Below are 20,306 nucleotides of genomic sequence, written 5' to 3' on the forward strand. Positions count from 1 at the left end.
ATGGCTAGTAACTAGAGCCTACTGAATAAACCAGAAAATTCTCCCAACTCAGTGGAACTGGAACTTGATGAACTAGTTTCAAACATATGTAGGAAAAGCTTATAATTAAACTTTTTTTTAATAGTAAGCATTCATAATCCCAACTATCTGCTCAACAGAAGACTTCTGAATGACTTAAATGGCTGAACAGATGACATTAGTTTGTCCAGTCAGGCATTCAGCCTAGATTCAAAGGAGAGACAGGAAATTCACCCAAGTACAATGAGAGGAAATACAAGACTCCATCTATACTATTTATTGTTTGTTTATTTAAAAATGACAGTTATAGATAGCCTTGTCTCTTTAAGTCAAGCAAAGGGATAAACGAGACTTCTGAAAAACATCTGTAATAAAAAAGGAAAATAAATACTACATTCCAAGAAAAAACATCGTTTTAGAAAATATTTATTCTGGGAAACTGAAAAAAAGTAGATAATAAATATTTTCATTTTAAAGGAAATATAAAAAAAAGAGAAAAACATGAACTAAGAAAAAAAGAGAAGAGATGAAATAAGAGACTGGAAATTAAAAAGTACCAGCTTTGTTATAAAAACAAATAAGTTATTTCAAATTTTTAATGGTAGTGTAAGTCAAAGAGACAGAGATCTAGATATAGAGAAAAGAATCAAAAATGCAGAAAGATAAATCCGTAGCCTGAAAGATGAATAGGAGGAAATTCTGAAGCATGCAGAGGGGAAGGGCAGAAAGCTGGAAATAATAAAAGAGAAAGTAATAGACATAAAATGCAAAAACAGAGATCCTGCATATGAATAATGAGTGTGAATGAAGTACTTAAATATAAGTTAAAAATACAAAAGAAAAAACTGTAATTGAATTAAAAGAAACTGTGCAGAGTAAAAATAATTACTAGGTGAAATTATTGGAATGCTGTCAACAATTTCTTATGACATTTTGAAATTCAAAGGCAAATAGTTCTAAAAGGATTGAGACAGAAGTCACAGATCACCTAAAATGGGAGAAAAAGTCATGCAGGCTTCAGACTTCTGTACATGTTCATGCAAAGGCAGCAGAAGTAGCCCAAGACTGGAAACTATTCAAATGCCTATTAACAGGAGAATGTATAAATAAGTTTTATATTCACACAACAAAATAGTATATAGCAGTAAGACTAAACTACTTACTATATGCAAAAATATAATCTCACAAAAATAATATTGAATGAAAGAAGCTAAAAATGAAAGAGTAAATGCTACAAAAACTCATTTACATAAAAGTACAAAATAAGGTAAAACAAATCTATACTGCTAAAAGTCAAGTAATGGTTATGCAGGAAGGGGTTAGGGGGAGGCTGTGATTCCAGGATGAGCGGATTAGTGAGGACTTCTGTGAGTACTGATAATATTCTGTTTCTTGATCTGCATGCATTTTATACAGTGTGTTTAATTGTCCATTTTAGGAAAATTAATCCAGTTGTACACATGTTATATGTATACTCAAATAAAAAGTTTTTTAAATGTTGAAGTAAAATTAGAGCAGTTATTAGAGATGAAGAGGATTCAGTGTATAGATGCCATGGATAGATGCCTTGTATAGGAGGGGCCTAGGAATACTGAATAACATTGGACTTTGCTAGAAAAATGTTTAGATAAATACTTACAATAAAAATTTAATGGTCATAACTAAATACATAATACACTCTGCAGCTTCCAAGTCAGTGGAAGAAAAAACATAGAGAATAAAGTAAATTTCATCAAGTTAATAGAAGGTAGGACAGATGTAAAAAAATGAAAGAAAATGCATAGTAAACAGAAACTTATTTTTAAAAAGGTGATAGAAGTTACTCTAAATATGCCAGTCTCCATAACAAAATATAAATGAATTTAACTCACTTTCTAAAAGACAGATAATATAAAATAAGATTAAAATATCCATGCTCAGATCTTAGTTTCAAAATAGCATTTCCAATAAAAGTAACCAAGGCTATTTGGAGAAGTGGTTGATTTCAGAATTAGGAAAGGATAATTAAATATCTGTAAGTTTGTGATGGTATAAATAAGTAATTGAATGAATAAGGATGAAGAAAGGACTACTCTTCATTGCCAAAGAAGTCCAATTAATAAATATAGAAGAAATGAGGAAAACAGAAAATCACCATAGAATACCATAGTAATTGTTACAGGTACGATCCACCAATGATTGCTAAAATTAGTGAGTAAAAGTTTAAGAGTAACAGGACATTGTATAACCTCAAAGTATCACCTCCCTCAAGATACAGTGGAGAAACCTGACAAATAATACCTTAACCAAATGAGAACAGTTAACATCATCAATAGTAAGACTTACTGACATCATTTAAACCCTGATAGGATACCCTGTGAAGGGCAAATCTCTCGGGTGTTCTTCTCAATATGTTGGGTTGCCCAAAAAGGTCATTCGGGTTTTTCCGTAACATCTTATGATAAACCCGAATGACCTTTTTGGCCAACCCAATACATAACCTTAATCCATTCTGAGAAAATGTCAGAGAAAGCCAAACTGAAGGCTATTCTACAAGATACCTGTCCAGTACTCTGCAAAAGTGTCAAGTTCATACAAGACAAGGAGAAACCAAGGAACTATCACAAACTGGAAGAAACATGACAATTAAGTACAATGATCAGGATCCTGAATTGGATCCTGGAACAGGATTAGTGAAAAAACTGGTGAAATTTGAATGAAGTCTATAGCTTAGTTAATAGTATTACAGCAATGTTAATTTCCTGGTTTTTGTAACGTTACTGTGGTTACATAGGATGTTAACACTAGAGAAAGATGGGAATTCTGTACTATTTTTGCAACTATTCTATAAGTCTAAAATTATTTCAAAATAAAAAGATTTTTTAAAAATCAGACTATTAAGTTGTGGAGACCTCAGTAGCCTTTGAATTTCTCTATTGTAATTAGTTAATCAGATTTTATTCATGTTTTTGCATCTATATTTATAAAATATTCTTCTAGAAAATATGAATTATCAAAATTGACTCAAGAATAAGTAGACAATCTCAGTAGATCAGTAACTATCAAAGTTTGAAATTATAGCAAAAATAGTTTTCTCACAAAAAACACCCACCTACCCAGACAAATTTTCAGGCAACTTTTACAAAACGTAAAGAAATAGATAATCCAAATACTATAAAAGTTGTTAAGAGCATTAAAAAAAAAAAGGAAAAATGCCCAACTTATTTTGTAAGGGTAGTATAATCTTGCTTTCAAAATCAGATGAGACAAATTTAAGAAAAAAATACCTAGTCCCATTACTCTTATGAAGGTAGATAAAAAAGACTAAAAACACTAGTCAATTGAATCCAGCATGTGCATGTGAGTGTGTGAATGTGTGTGTTCGTGTGCATATGTATCATGCCTAGCTGGTATTTATCCCTGGAATACAATAGGAAATCTATCAGTATCAATGTATTCTAAGACGCTAAGTGAGAAAGCAAAAAAAAGAATAAAGAAAAGCTATTCAGAGAAGAAATACGGGTGACAAGTAAATCCATCTGATAAATTAATCTCACTGATAATCAGATGGAAACAAATTTAAAATACTGTATTTTTTTGCCAATTAAATTGGGAAAAATAGGGAAAATTGTACCAAGCAATGATGTTGCACCCATGAGATGAGGGTGTAGATTATCACAATATTCTCAAGGGGGATTTAGCAAAACAGATTACAATTTTAAATAATTGTGGTCTTCATCTCAGAAAGTCCATTTCTAAGAGTATGTTTTAAGTAAATAATTGGACAAGGGTACAAATACCATCTGTAAAAATATTTAGTTTTCAAATGGTCTTTTTAGGTGAGGAAATATTGGCTTTTATTTCCTGTCACTCCCAACTCTGGATGTGATACCTGAGTTAGGTCATTAAATTGGACTTAAGGTGAGGATCTGACACAGCTCCATGAATCAGGAGACAACTCATAATGACAAAATCTTCTATTTTTGTGCATTTGGGTTAACATCAGTTATTTGCTTCCAAAATACTAATTGTTGACTATTAATTTTCAACAGATGGGAAACACTTAGGAGTAACCTGAGCTACTGGCTCTCAAATTAGCGTGTGCATCAGAATCACCTGGAGGGCTTGTTGAACCACAGATTGCTGGGACCCACCCCCAGAGTTTCTGATTTAGTAGACCTGAGAATTTGCAGTTCTGACAAACTTCCAGGTGTTGCTGATGTTGATAGACCAAGGACCACATTCTGTGAACCACTGCTGTAAGAGAAGCCTGCTGACTCTCTGTTTATTCATGGAGTAACTGACTAGAGACAAAATAGAAAGAGACTCGAGGGCATAAGCCATTCTTACCTCCTCCTCTCTTCTGACATTCTATCTTTATTTTACTTTGAGGGACCTTAACAGCATCAGTTCAACATACGTGCTCTGAAACCTCACTGTAACACCCGCCTCTTCCTGTATAAAAATAAAGATTAAAAAACAAAACAAACAAAACTACTTGGGCATGAGGCAAGTTCTTCCTGCAGCTCAGCTAATAGGATCTAATTACCAAAGTACCAGGATCTTTCTAAAATCCCCAAGAGCACGCTTAATGGTCTCTACTCTATTGACACTGGAGTCAATCTAAGCAAGGCTCTGTCTCGTATTAGAGTCTTCACAATCTTGGGCTACACTTTTCCAGCAGTCTCTCTACTCATGGCCTTCTTATCAAAAGGAAAAGAGAAATAATGATAAAAGATAAAAATATAATTTGTCTATTTTACTTCTAACATAACCACCTTGAGAAAAGATGCAGAAAAAGAAGCATTTGGCGCTTTGGCCGAAGTATCATGATCTGATCACCTGCATCAGTGGGGAAGATTGGGAATCAGGTCTGTCCAGTTGATCCTTTGCCAGAGAACACATCAGCACTTTGAGCTGATGACTGCACTTCATGGTCTAACTTCACATTTTATTAAACTATAAAATGTAATTCAGTATGACTGAGGTAATGAGGCTTAATGTGTTGGCTTGGTACACGTTAAAAGACGCAAATCGCTGGCAACCACAGTTCCATGTTTAACCCACCATCCCAGCCAGCGCTACCTGCCTTTGAAACCTTTTTGTTCTCCTTTAAATTTTGAGATAGTAATTTTGTTTCTTTAGTCACATCATAAATTTCCAACTCTATATTTGCTAGAACAATTTATAATTAGAAAAATAGCCAACTATTCTCCCATAGTCAGTCCTTTTTTCTCTTTTACCTTTGTCAAATATCTTGGTAGTTAAGAACAGAGTCTCAGGCACGCTGTCACCAGAGTTTAAATTCTGGCCTTGCCATTTGTAGTTGTGTGACCTTGGGCAAGTCAGTTATCTTTTGTGTGAACCTCATTTTCCTCAACTGTTCTCATTGGACTAAACGAATTAAAATATGTAGAATACTTAGAACAACACTTGGAATTTAGTATGTGCTTAATAAATGTTAGCTCTTATTAAATATTAATTTCTTAGATGTTTTGGTAGCAGTCTCTGGGACAATCCTGTTTAGGGGGCCAGGCCCCTAAACAAATGCAACCTCATTTTTAAATAAGTGGAAACCTGTAGGCTTTAAATAAGCTGACTGACAAAAGTAAATTATAATATAGGAGCTTAAATTTAGCTTCCAACATTATTTTTTGTTAGAATGTAAAAATGGAAAATCTTTTAGCATTAGTTTTTAATTATTCATGGGTGACATGCTCAACAGATGAGCCTGTAGATAGCTGACCTGAATGGTTTCCCTGTGGTTGGGCTTGCTGAGACCTGCCTGCCTAAGGAATTGCTGCTCCTTCCTGGACTGGACACAATGGACACAATGGAGCCTTATTTCCTTGGGGCCCTGTAGGCTGTCCAAAGAGCTCCACCCACCACTTCTGCAGGATCAGCAGCCTCATGAGGCTCTGTGGGTGAAGACTCAGCCATGCACAAAAAAGAACTCTGGGAAAACTGTTTCATTAAACTGATATATCATTATGAATTCATTCAGATAAATATTAACTGTTTAGTTGCCAGCCACTGTGTTAGATTTTTAAGTTCAGTGACAGGAAGATGGATAGTTTTTCAATGATACATGAAAGAAAGTCCCTAATTAAAAAGTTTATTTATTCTCTAGCTTTATTGAGTTTATAATTGATATATAACACTGTGTAAGTTTAAGGTGTACACAGGTTGATTTGATACAGTTATATATTGCAAAATGATTACCACCATCACATCACATAATTATCATTTCTTTTTTCTGATGGACACATTTAAGATCTATTCTCTTAGCAACTTTCAAGTATGTAATATGGTATTATTAACTATAATCATCATGCCGTACATTACATCCCCAGAACATATTCTAAAAAGAATTTTTAATTTAGAAAAAGAGGTAAGAGCTTTTCATTCTTTATTTTCATACAAAGATCTTTTCTTTCAGCAAATTCATGGCCTGCTAATATACAAAATTTTATATTATGTCATATATTGTTACATTATATATAAAACTTCTACTGTTATAAAATATCTTCATTCCTTTGCTCAGGAAAAAGAGTATCTCATTTGTGATTTACTTTGCATTCCTTGGTTACTAGTGAGAGTTAATATTTTATTGTCCCTTTGTAATTCTTCTTTTTTGAATTTATTGGTTTTTTTGCCCTTTAATTTTTATTGCCATCTCTCTTTTTTTTTTTTTCTTTTGGCTCCGTTGGGTCTTTGTTGCTGCATGCGGGTTTTCTCTAGTTACGGCGAGCGGGGGCTACTCTTCATTGTGGTGCACGGGCTTCTCTCTGCAGTGGCTTCTCTTACTGTGGAGCACAGGCTATATGTGCGCAGGCTTCAGTAGTTGTGGCACGCAGGCTCAGTAGTTGTGGCTCGTGGGCTTAGTTCCATGGCATGTAGGCTCTTCCTGGACCAGGGATCAAACCCGTGTCCCTGCATTACCAGGCAGATTCTTAACCACTTTGCCACCAGGGAAGCCCGACATCTCATTTTTTAAGTAAAAAAATAACTTCATTGTATGTTACATGTTATAAATATGCCCTTTTTGTTTTCTTTTTTTCTTTCATTTATCCTAACGTCATTTCACATATACAGGCATACCTTGTTTTATTGGACTTTGTTTTCTCATGCTTCACAGATACCGCATTTTTTACAAATTGAAGGTTTGTGGCAACCCTGCATTGTCAGATGATGGTTAGCATTTGTTTTAGCATGAAAGTTTTTTTTTTTTTTTTTTTTGCGGTACGCGGGCCTCTCACTGCTGTGGCCTCCTCTGTTGGGGAGCACAGGCTCTGGATGTGCAGGCTCAGCGGCCATGGCTCACGGATCCAGCCGCTCTGCGGCATGTGGGATCTTCCCGGACCGGGGCACCAACCCGTGTCCCCTGCATCGGCAGGCGGACTCTCAACCACTGCACCACCAGGGAAGCCCCCAACGAAAGTATTTTTTAATTAAGGTATGTACAATTTAAAGACAGAATGCTATTGCACAGAATGGACTACAGCATACTGTAAACATAAATTATATATACACTATGAAACCAAAAAATTCCTGTGACTTTTTCCTGATATCTGCTTTACTGCAGTGGTTTGGAACTGAGCTTGCAGTATCTCTGAGGTATGCCTTTATGTACAAACATAATTTTTATGTTGGCCAATCTATTATTTTTCCTTCTTTGGCCTTGCCTTGAATGTGAGGCTTTTAAAAACTTCCCTCTTCCAGTATATACTAGTATATAATAAACAAGTGTTTGTGTTTTTTTTTTTTTCTTACTGTAAGGGTTTTTTTTGACGTGTGCTGTTAATCTATCTTTAGTATATTTTGAGGTATGGTATGATGAAGAGAAAATCATTATTTTTTTAATTAGCCAGTCAGCCTGATAGTATTTATTGAATAATATAACATTATAAGTTAATATTTTCAAAGATAATTTTGATGAGTTTAATTTTTGTTTCTTTGTTTAATTGTAGTCGATTTACAATGTTGTGTTAGTTTCAGGCATACAGCAAAGTGATTCAGTTATACATATTTATGTATATCTTTCAGATTCTTTTCCCTTATAGGTTATTACAAAATATTGATTATAGTTCCCTGTGCTATATAGTAGGTTCTCGTTGGTTATCTACGTTATATATAGTAATGTGTTTATGTTAATCCCAAACAACTCCTAATTTTTCCCTTCCACCCACCTCCTTTCCCCGTTGGTAACCGTAAGTTTTCTATGTCTGTGGGTCTGTTTTTTTCTGGTATATAAATTAATTTGTATTAATTTTTTTTTAATGTTCCACATATAAGCAGTATCATATGATATTTGCCTTTCTCTGTCTAGTTTAATTCACTTAGTATGATAATCTCTAGGTCCATCCATGTTGCTGTAAATGGCATTATTTCATTCTTTTTTATGACTAATACTCCATTGTATAAATACACCACATCTTCTTTAACCATTCATCTGTTGATGGACATCTAGGTTGTCTCCATGTCTTGGCTATTGTAAATAGTCCTGCAGTGAACATTGGAGTGCATGTATCTTTTCAAATTATAGCTTTCTCCAGATATATGCCTAGCAGTAGGATTGCAGGATCATATGGTAACTCTATTTTTAGTTTTTTTAAGGAACCTCCATACTGTTCTCTATAGTGGCTGTACCAGTTTACATTCCCACCAACAGTGTAAGAGGGTCGCTTTTTCTCCACACCCTCTCCAGCATTGCCTGTAGATTTTTTCAATGATGGCCGTTCTGATTGGTGTGAGGTGATACCTCATTGTAGTTTTGATTTGCATTTCTCTAATAATTAGCGATGTTGAGCATCTTTTTATGTGCCTTTTGACCATTTGTATGTCTTCTTTGGAGAAATGTCTATTTAGATCTTCTGCCCGTTTTTGGATTGGGTTGTTTGTTTTTTTGATATTGAGCTGTATTGGCTGTTTATATATTTGGAGATTAATCCCCTGTTGGTTGCATCATTTGCAAATATTTTCTCCCATTCTGTATGTTGTCTTTATGTTGATTTATGGTTTCCTTTGCTGTGCAAAAGCTTTTAAGTTTAATTAAGTCCCATTTGTTTATTTTTGTTTTTATTTCCATTACTCAAAAAGTATTGCTGCGATTTATGTCAAAGAATGTTCTGCCTTTGTTTTCCTCTAGTTTTATGATATCTGGTCTTACATTTGGGTCTTTAATACATTTTGAGTTTATTTTTGTGTATCGTGTTAGGGAATGTTCAAATTTCACTCTTTTACATGTAGCTGTCCAGTTTTCCCAGCACCACTTATTGAAGAGACTGTTTTTCCTCCATTGTATATTCTTGCCTGCTTTGTCATAGATTAATTGACCATAGTTGTGTGGGTTTATTTCTGGGCTTTCTATCCTGTTCCATTGATCTTTATTTCTGTTTTTGTGTCAGTACCGTACTCTTTTGATGACCATAGCTTTGTAATATAGTCTGAAGTCAGGGAGCCTGATTCCTCCAGCTCTGTTTTTCTTTCTCAAGATTGCTTTGGCTATTCAGGGTCTTTTGTGTTTCCATACAAATTGAAAAAAATTCTGTTCTAATACTGTGAAAAATGCCAGTGGTAGTTTGATAGGGATTGCATTGAATCTATAAATTGCCTTGGGTAGTATAGTCATTTTGTCAATACTGATTCTTCCAATATAAGAACATGGTATATCTCTCCATCTGTTTGTATCATCTTTGATTTCTTTCATCAGTGTCTTTCTTATAGTTTTTAGAGTACAGTTCTTTTGCCTCCTTAGGTACATTTATTCCTAGATATTTTATTCTTTTTGATGTGACGGTAAGTGGGATTGTTGCCTTAATTCTCTTCCTGATCTGTCATTGTTCGTGTGTAGAAATGCGACTGATTTCTGTGTATTAATTTTGTATCCTGAAACTTTACCAAATTCATTAATGATCTCCAGTAGTTTCCTGGTAGCATCTTTAGGATTTTCTATGTATAGTATCATGTTATCTGCAAAAAGTGATAGTTTTACTTCTTCTTTTCCAATTTGGATCCCTTTAACTTTTATTTTTTCTTCTCTGATTGCTGTGGCTAGGACTTCCAAAACTATGTTGTATAGAAGTGGTAAAAGTGGACATCCTTGTCCTGTTCCTGACCTTAGAGGAAATGCTTTCAGCTTTTTTCACCATTGAGTATGTTAGCTGTAGGTTTGTCATATGTGGCCTTTATTATGTTGAGGTACGTCCCCTCTATGCCCACTTTCTAGAGAGTTCTTCCCATATATGGATGTTGAATTTTATCAAAAGCTTTTCCTGCATCTGTTGAGATGATCATATGGTTTTTATTCTCCAGTTTGTTAATGTGGTGTATCACACTGATTGATTTGTGGATATTTGAAAATTCCTTGCATCCCTGGGATAAATCCCACTTGATCATGGTGTATAATCCTTTTAATGTATTGTTGGATTTGGTTTGCTAATATTTTGTTGAGGACTTTTGCATCTATGTTCATCAGCAATATTGGCCTGTAATTTTCCTTTTTTGTGGTATCTTTGTCCAGTTTTGGTATCAGGGTGATGATGGTTTCATAGAATGAATTTGGAAGTGTTCCTTCCTCTGCAATTTTTTGTAATAGTTTCAGAAAGATAGGTGTTAAATCTTCTCTAAATGTTTGGTAGAATTCACCTATGAAGCCATCTGGTCCTGGACTTTTGTTTGTTGGGTTTTTTTAAATCACACATTCAATTTCAGTACTTGTAATTAGTCTGTTCATATTTCTAAAGGCAAGAAATCATCCACACACAAATATGACCTCTAAACCAATAATCATAAGAGGAGGAGAGTAAGGATATTTGAAATGTATTTGAAATTAAGTGATCATCAACTTAAAACAATTACCTGTCTATATAAACTGCCATATCAAAATGTCATGGTAACTGCAAACCAAATATCTATATAAATATTCACAAAAAAAGAAAAGAGAATCTAAACATGACACTAAAGATAGTCATCAAATTACATGAGAAGAGAACAAAAGAAAAAAAAAGGGAAAAAAAGACCTACAAAAACAAATCCAAAACAATTAACAAAATGGCAATAAGAACATATATATATCGATAATTACCCTAAATGTAAACAGATTAAATGCTCCAACCAAAATACAGAGACTGACTGAATGGATACCAAAACAAGACCTGTATATATGCTGTTTACAAGAGACCCACTTCCGATCTAGAGACACATACAGACTGAAAGTAAAGGGCTGCAACAAGGTATTCAATGCACATGGAAATCAAAAGAAAGCTGGAATAGCAATACTCATATCAGACAAAATAGACTTTAAAATAAAGACTATTACAAGAGACAAAGAAGGACACTATATAATGATCAAGGGATCAATCCAAGAATAAGACAGAACAATTGTAAATATATATGCACCCAACATAGGAGCACCTCAATACATAAGGCAAATGTTAACAGACATAAAGGAGAAATTGACAGTAACACAGTAATAGTGGGGGACTTTAACACTCCACTTACATCAACGGATGGATCATCCAGACAGAAAGTCATAGATCATAAGGAATCATAGAATCATGTGGAAATGCAGGCCTTAAATGACACATTAGATCAGATGGACTTAATTGCTATTTATAGAGCATTCCATCTGAAAGCAGCAGAATACACATTCTTTTCAAGTGCACATGAAACATCTATCTATCCAGGATAGATCTCATGCTGTGCCACAAAGCAAGACTTGGTAAATTTAAAAAAATTGAAATTGGGGCTTCCCTGGGGGTCCAGTGGTTAAGACTTTGCCTTCCAATGCAGGTGGTGTGGGTTCAGTCCCTGTAGGGGAGCTAAGATCCCACATGCCTTGCGGCCAAAAAACCAAAACGTAAAACAGAAGCAATATTGTAACAAATTCAATAAAGACTTTAAAAAAAATTAAAATTTTTTAAAAAAGAAAAGAAAATTGAAATCATATCAAGCATCTTTTCCAACCACAACACTATGAGATTAGAAATCAACCCAAGAAAACAGCTGCAAAAAATACAAACAATATGGCTAAACAGTATGCTATTAAACAACCAATGGATCACTGAAGAAATCAAAGAGGAAATCAGAAAATACCTAGAGACAAATTAACAGGAAAACACAACAATCCAAAACCTATGGGACACAGCAAAAGCAGTTCTAAGAGGGAAGTTTATAGCGATACAAGCTTACCTCAGGAAACAAGGAAAATATCAAATAAACAACATAATATTACACCCAAATCAACTAGAGAAAAAAGAACAAAGCCCACAGTTAGTAGAAGGAAAGAAATCATAAAGATCAGAGCAGAAATAAATAAAATAAAGACTAAGGAAACAATTGAAAAGATCAATGAAACTAAAAGCTTGTTCTTTGAAAAGATAAACAAAATTGATAAGCCTTTAGCCAAACTCATCAAGAATGAAAGGGAGAGGGTTCAAATCAACATAATTAGAAATGAAAAAGTTACACCCAACACCACAGAAATACAAAGGACCATAATAAGAGACTACTACAGGAAACTATATGCCAATAAAATGGACAACCTAGAAGAAATGGACAAATTCTTAGAAAGGTACAATCTCCCAAGATTGAACCAGGAAGAACTAGAACTAGAACAAGACAAGCTTAAATTTTTAAATAACACTTTTCTTATTTTAAAAGTAACATATGGCCATGTTAGAAAGACTTTGAAAAAACAAAAAAAGTAGAAAATTATAATTATTATAAATTACATAAGCTATAGGTAATTATTTCACTTTTTAAATAGGAATAATCTGGTAGTTATATTTGAATTACATAGAAAGAAAAGAAATTGAGTTGAAATTTTAAAAGCTGCTAAACTTCAGCCAAAAGTTCTCTGAAGCTAGAGCAAAACTAGAGCTGTTGGTTCCTAAAAATTCATTATAAATTAAAAAGAGGTTATGAAATCTTTAAGATATTGGGGTTATTTTTTTAAGCTACATGTTTCTTACATGAGAATAAGTTTAAATTTTCCAGAAGATAAAATTTAGTCAGTTGTTTCTAAAAAATATTCACAAGTAAAAATCCGAAAATATCCTTTATGTAAGCCCTTTTATTTTTATAAAAGAAAAACAAATTTTAAGATGCAAACATATTTTTGAATGATTTTCCATAAATGATTAAAAGGGAAAGAATGTTCTGTGAACAAATATGCTGTCAAAGTGACAACTCACTTTCAGGAAAAATACAAATTCATCACAACAAAATAATTCTAGCTGTTTTGCTATTGGCCCAAGTACATTACCTATGAATTCTGAGTGACATTGGTCATCTCCTCACTCCTGAATTACTCAGCCTGCGGGGTTATAGCTTAGTGTTTCAGACAGTACTTTTCCTTGGACATCATTTGCTAAATCTCATGCTGTGTTTGGGTGATGATTTTTGTGTATGTATTTCTTCTAATTGCCTTTCTTTGTTCTTATTTATCAGAAGACATGTATGTCTTTACTTTATCAATACTCTGTTGTACTTCTAAATTGTATAAGTGTGTAATGACACTTGTTTTCTTATTGAAGATATTCTTCCTGTAGCCTTGTTTGCTCTAATATGTATCAACTTCTGTGAGTCAGCTGCCTAGCTGTCATAGTAGGATTTCTTGCATTCACTTCTTCATTGCACTGTGTGCTATATCTTATGTTCTGAATGTCTGTCTTTCTTCTATCATGTTTTACAACAGTTTCATTGATATATAATTCACATATCATACAATTCACCCATTCAATGATGTTTATTATGGTCACATATATGGTCACATATTATGGTCATATGGTCACATGATGCAACCATCACCACAATCAATTTTAGAAGATTTTCATCACCACAAAAGAAACTTCATACCCATTAGTAGTCATTCCCCATTTCTTCCCACCCACCCCCCACCCCAGCCCTAGGTAACCACTAATCTATATTCTGTCTCTATATATTTGCTTATTTTGCATATTTGATTTGAATAGAATCATACACTTTGTGACTTTTTGCATCTGGTATCTTTCACTTGACAATGTTTTCAAGGTTCATCCATGTTGTAGCATGTATCAATACTTCACAATTTTTTATTGCCAAATAATATCCTATTATATAGATATACCACATTTTATTTATCCGTTCATCGGTTGATAGAAATTTGAGTTGTTTCCACTTTTTTGCCTATTATGGATAATGTTACTATGAATATTCATGTACAAGCTTTTGTGTGAACATATATTTTCATTTTTCTTGGGTATATACCTAGGAGTAGGATTGGTGGAGCATATGGTAAGTCTGGGTATATCTATGTTTAATCTTTAAGGAACTGTCACTGTTTTGCAAAGTGGCTATATCATGTAAAAATCCCACCAGCAGTGTATAAGATTTCCAGTTTCTCCACATCCTCATCAAAACCTATGATCTATCTTTTTTATTATAGCCATCCCAGTAGGTATACAGTGGTATTACATTGTTATTTTGATTTGCATTTTCCTGATGGCTAATCTTTTATTACTGTTTAATTTTGCTAAAGTGTATCCAGAAGTAATTTTTTTTAGAAAAATACTTTTATGGGCCGAAATGCCCTTTTATGGGGTGGGGTCATATTTTGCAGTTTATTCTAATCTAATTCATGTATTTAAGCCACTTGAGACGTCTTCTTAATTACTTAACACCCTCCCTATGGAATGAATATTTTCAAATTCACTTTTATTTGCTCTTTTTGTTTTTCTGTAGACTTGTAGTCACATAGGAAATGTTTCATGTGTTCACAGGAAAAGCATAGAGTGCATAAAAGTGGCATTAGAACATTATAAATTTCTTTTTTAAATTCCTATTTGTGTTTTTGGGCCAAGATGAAGACACACTTACTAAAAGGTGACTGGCAATTGAAAAACAAATGTGTGGGTCCTGGAGTATTCTAGAAGCTCAAGAAAAGAGACTCCCCCCCCCAAAAAAAAGCCTAGTGTTTGCCTCTTACATAACAATTTCTATTTCTAGAAGCTATATAAAAAAGATAGAACTTCATAATTGAACAGTAATTTAAATACATTATTGACCAAGATTTCTCCTATTTGTAGTGGTTGAGGCATGGGCATTTCTAAAGTGGTCAGTTTATCGGGGCTGCTGCCTATGGTCAAAGTCCGAGTGTACATGTCTAGGTATCACGTATGATCCTGGGTTGCACAAAGACACGTACATGCTACAGCAGGAAAAATTTAAAAAGCTTCTGATCTAGGCTGCCCCCCCTTATCTATAGATGCAGAAATCAAGGTCTAGAAAGATTCAAGTCTTAAAGCTTGTTTGTAGAAAGAGGAGGCTTGAATGCAGGTCCTTTGACTCTTCAACCACTGCTCTTTGAACTAGCCAGTGTTTAAGGTAGTGAAACACTTCCCATTTAATATACCTACACACAAACATCCACTCAGCTTCACAAAAATCTCCCTTGAAATGCTGAGGCCCATTCATTGACTCCAAGTTAAAACATCCTCTTCATCAGAACAATGTAAGATTTAAGTGTCACTTGATGTTGCTTTGTTATTCATTTTTGCTTCTAGTTATTCATATTTAAAAACCTATCTCAACCGAGAATTTTTTGGGTTTTTGTTCCTCTGTATGATGCAAATATTTAGTTTTATCCATTGCATTCTCCTGGGGACAACTACCATTACCTGTTATTTCCCAGTTAATGCATCTTTGTTGAGGACTTATTCTCTGCCTAGAACCCTGGCAAGCACTCTCCTGGGTGGATGCTCTCTGGGGAGTGTTGACAGGCAAATAAAGGTCTTCACCCTTTGTGCCCATCACCACGTTTTGCCCTCTGTCTTCTTTATCTTTCAATATTATTCCTCGCGACCCCTGAACCACCAGTGAAACCATTCACTACTGCCCAAGTATCCATGTCTATTTTTCCCTCAACCATTTCCCTTTCCACACAAAGTGGATGACCAGGTGCATTGCCCCAAACTCTGCCCACTAGCAGGATTTTTCCTCACTGTCCTTTCCCTGGATCATCCCTGAGTAAGACTGTACTACAATAACAGTCCATTTTCATGTGTGCCCACATTTGAACTGACTCATCTCTGAATAATCTCAGTCTTTTTCTTCCTCCTTCAGCTGGTCTGAAGGACTCCCATGTGGTCATAGATGTAAGCTGAGAGAGAGAAGCCAGTTAAATAGTGGTTGATGACATGGCAATCTTGACCAGTTGATTGTGCAGCTTACTTGTGTCTGTGGCCTTGCTCATCTCTGATCCTAGATGTACCATTTCCATCTTACGATTGCTTTTGAGACTGCATGATCTATGGCTTGGTAAACAAAACCTATCTATAATGGACAGCTGTGGCTTCACAGTCACTTCATGGTCTGGTTAGAAGCTCAGTCTTTACCAGGGCCCGGTAGCATAGCAGGAGCTGTATTTTGAATGGTGTATGTGGTTCTAGACTTTAGATGGGCAGGGCCTTGCTCCAGAACCGTAATGGTCTACATTGTGATTTCCCTGTAAGGGCTGGCGATGAGCTCCACAGAATATTTCTTTTTGATACCAGTGCCTCTAGTACCATAGCATCTGCTGGATTTTGTGGTCCAGGGTACAGGGATGATTATCCCATGGACTGCATTTGCTACTTTATTTTCCAGTTAATGCTCTCAGCCTTAGTGTCACTTAGTAAATGGATTGGAGCAGTATTCCCAGGTGTGAAATATGCTGCCTCTGGAACCTGTGTTTCCTTCATAGTGACAGAAGAAGCAAGATGCAACAATCTGTCCCTTAGAGGAATGTCTAAGCATGCCCTGGACCTCTGGACACTTAAAACCCTCACTGATGTAGAGGAAACTCAAATCTTTATAGAGTTTACCTCGCACTCTCAGGAACAAAGGTATTTTGCAATAGCCTTCAAGTCCAATTAACATGCCATGTATTCAGTGAACCAACGTGATATTCTGTGGAATATCCAGATGGTTCTGGTCCCTTCATACCACACTATGACAGAGGGTTAGAGAATTGATGGAGCCCTGAGGCAAGATCTTAAATATTGTCGTTCCTGCATGAATGGGAATTGCTTCTGATCCTCCTTCTTTGATAAGGTTGGAAAAGAAGTCATCTGCCCAATTATGTTCCTGAGGATATGTCGATCTGTTTGAGTAGAAATACCACAACTGACATAGCATCTTCAGTTAGGGCTAATGCTTGGCTGAATTAGTGGAAGTCCAGTATCATCAGTGGGAATCCATCTGCTTTTTGTAGAGGCCAGACTGGTAAATTCAATGGAGAAGCGAAGGTGACCATCCTCTAGGTCTTTAAGGGTAACACTAACCTCTGACAATCTACTCAGGATGCAAAACTCTTTTTGATTCACTCTCTTGGATAGAGGAAGGGGCAGTTTCATAAACTTCTACTTTGCCTCACCCACTATAATAGCTATTTCACCACAGGCCAAGGAACCAATGTAGGGTTTCTGCCAACTTCTAAGCATGACCATCCATGCTGAAGGGTCCACCAACTGGACCCTCTGAGCCAAACATGGGACATGATCCCGTTTATTACCTGGCAGTCAGATGCCAGCTCTCTAACAGGGACTATGATGATGCTTTATGTCCTAGGCTAGCAACAGTAACACAGAACATTTCCCAAGGAGTTCTCAGAATGTCTGGTTATCCCCTTTCCTCAGTGTGTTGTTACCCAAGGTAGATGTTGTTCCATTCCAGTTGGGAGACTCATTCCTGTACACTCTTGCTATTGATACTGCAGGGTCCTTTCTGATCAGAACATGGCTTCCCTTTCTGTCAGTGAGTTCAAATCTGAGATATAGGCCCAAGTTTAGAAATTGATGTTGGTGAAGCAGACTGATTGGGATTGAGTATTCAACCTTCTCTGAGCTCTACTATCCTGATAATTAAGTTCTGGGCCTGGTTCTCGGATTTTTCTGTCCTCAGTTATTAGAAATGAGTCTCTTTCTATGCTGCCAGTAAGACCCTCTGACTTTCACATTTTGTCTTATGTTGGGGATTAATCTTCCTCAGCAATTTGCTGTCTTTATCCTAATACATAGCACAAGAGCAGCCATCCAATTTCATAATCTCCATGATTTCTACTTCCCCCATACTTCTCAAACTCTCCTCAGATCTTGCACCAACCAGTGCACTCTTTTTAGCTGGTATCTCATTCCAGTTTGCCACTGGTAATAGCATTAATAACTGCACCAGTACTACCCACACACACTGGGGGCTCTGAGTCCTCAGCCTGTCACTAGTGATGGGGTTCTCATTGGCAGCTGGCTGGCAAATAATCTAGCTCAAAAATTCCAGTTTAGAGGCTGCTTCCTAGGACCACTTTTGGTATCAACTCTCTTTTGTCAATTCCCCAGAAAATAGACTCAGAGATAAAGATTTGTATGCAAGAAGTTTGCAGGGGAAATGAGAGAAGTAAGACTGTGAGAAGGAGAAATTGAACTCCAATGTAGTTGCAATAGAGGACTTAGCAGGTCTCTCTGGGATCTATGGCACTGTGATGATATGTCAGGGATTTCCCAAATTCAGGCTAGGAGGTCGCCAGAACCAGTCACTGGATTCTGGCCGCCTCCAGGGAAGGTATGTTAACTTGGGTGAGTCAGGTCGCTTTGTCCACAAGCAAATACTGTATGGAGCTGAGACAGCTGCGAGCCATCAGCAGCCAACATTTCTGGCAACTGAGGTGATGAGTACCTTGGTCCTGAAGAAGGCATCTGAATGGTACAGGACAGTATACACTACATCGTGATCCAACTATAAAGATCTCAATGAATGCTACTGCAATTTTAGTCTTCTGTTGCATTTTTTTTTTTTTTTTTTGCGGTTTGCGGGACTCTCACTGTTGTGGCCTCTCCCGTTGTGGAGCACAGGCTCTGGACACGCAGGCTCAGCGGCCATGGCTCACGGGCCCAGCTGCTCCGCGGCACATGGGATCCTCCTGGACCAGGGCACGAACCCGTGTCCCCTGCATTGGCAGGCGGACTCTCAACCACTGCGCCACCAGGGAAGCCCCCTTCTGTTGCATTTTAAGATTGCAAAATTTATTTTAAAAATCACCGAAAGACAGGGCTTCCCTGGCCGCTGAGCCTGCGTGTCCAGAGCCTGTGCTCCACAACGGGAGAGGCCACAGCAGTGAGAGGCCTGCGTACCGCAAAAAAAAAAAAAAAAAACAATCAGTGAAAGACAAAGAACCAGAAATCTAATGGAGCAAGAAAATATCCTGCTGGGGCAGTATAAGCAAAATCTTTGTTTAGGGATAAGTCACATTTCTTCTGTTTTATCTAAGAATTATCCCAGGCTTTTGAAAAGGGAAGCATGTGTTTGAAATATTAAATAAACTATCTGCAGGCTGTGAGGGTAAAGGCTACTAGAAAGTGCTAGAGATTTTGGGGGGTTAATTGTGCACTCCTCTAGTTATTCTTCAACAGAAGTTCCAGTTGTACTTGTCAAAGGTATAAAGTTTCTTTGAATGATGAAATCTTCTTTTCCCTTCGCTTCTGCTTTCCCCTTCAGTTCTCCCTGCTCCATCAGCATTTATCTCTGTGTGAGTCTATTAAGATGATTTCTAGGGTAGACACAGAAAAATTAAGAGCCTATCAAGAAATTATAAGGAATAAATAATAAACTTTAAATTTATTCATTTAAATAAATAAACTTTATTTATTTACTTATTTAAATTTATTTTATTTATTTTTTAAAGTTTTTGGCTGCATTGGATCTTGGTTGCTGTGTGTGGGCTTTCTCTAGTTGCGGCGAGCGGGGGCTACTCTTTGTTGTGGTGCGCAGCCTTTTCATTGCGGTGGCTTCTCTTGTTGTGGAGCACAGGCTCTAGGCATGCGGACTTCAGTAGTTGTGGCGTGGGCTTTAAGTAGTTCCTTAAACAGATGATTAAGGAAGTTGAGAATTTAGATTTTACTAACATTTTCACACTCTACGAAAGTCCAGGGAACATGATATGCCAACCATAGGAGAAAGCCCTATCGAACACTCAGCAACTCACCTCTGGGTCTATCAACCAAAATGTTGGTTAGATGCTTCTTTTGCCAAATTCTTGAAGATTTGAGAGAAAAATCTGAATTGTATCTCCATGACTTTACGGTGGGAGAAAACCCTCTGAGACATTATATGAATGTAGAAACAAAGTCCTACAGTACATTATGCTAATAAGAAAATACCTAGATGTAGAACTGAGGAGGGTCATTTCTTTTACACACACACACACACACACACACACACACACACACACACACACAAACATACATACACATATTCTCCAGAATCAATTGAAAAGTTGACAGATCAACCACTGACAG

The 20,306-nt window shown here is 36.1% G+C and overlaps 1 long non-coding RNA gene and 1 pseudogene across 1 annotated transcript in view; both read left to right on the plus strand.

Annotated features, from left to right (window-relative positions):
• The window catches only part of LOC132517880 (B-cell CLL/lymphoma 9 protein-like), a 36,929-nt pseudogene extending 18,187 nt beyond the window's left edge, over positions 1-18,742 (plus strand).
• LOC132518094 (uncharacterized) overlaps positions 1-20,306 on the plus strand; it is a 479,628-nt gene that overhangs the window by 435,514 nt on the left and 23,808 nt on the right. The window lies entirely within an intron of this gene.

Source organism: Lagenorhynchus albirostris, chromosome 3 (genome assembly GCF_949774975.1).
Source record: "Lagenorhynchus albirostris chromosome 3, mLagAlb1.1, whole genome shotgun sequence".
NCBI classification, from domain to species: Eukaryota; Metazoa; Chordata; class Mammalia; order Artiodactyla; family Delphinidae; genus Lagenorhynchus; species Lagenorhynchus albirostris.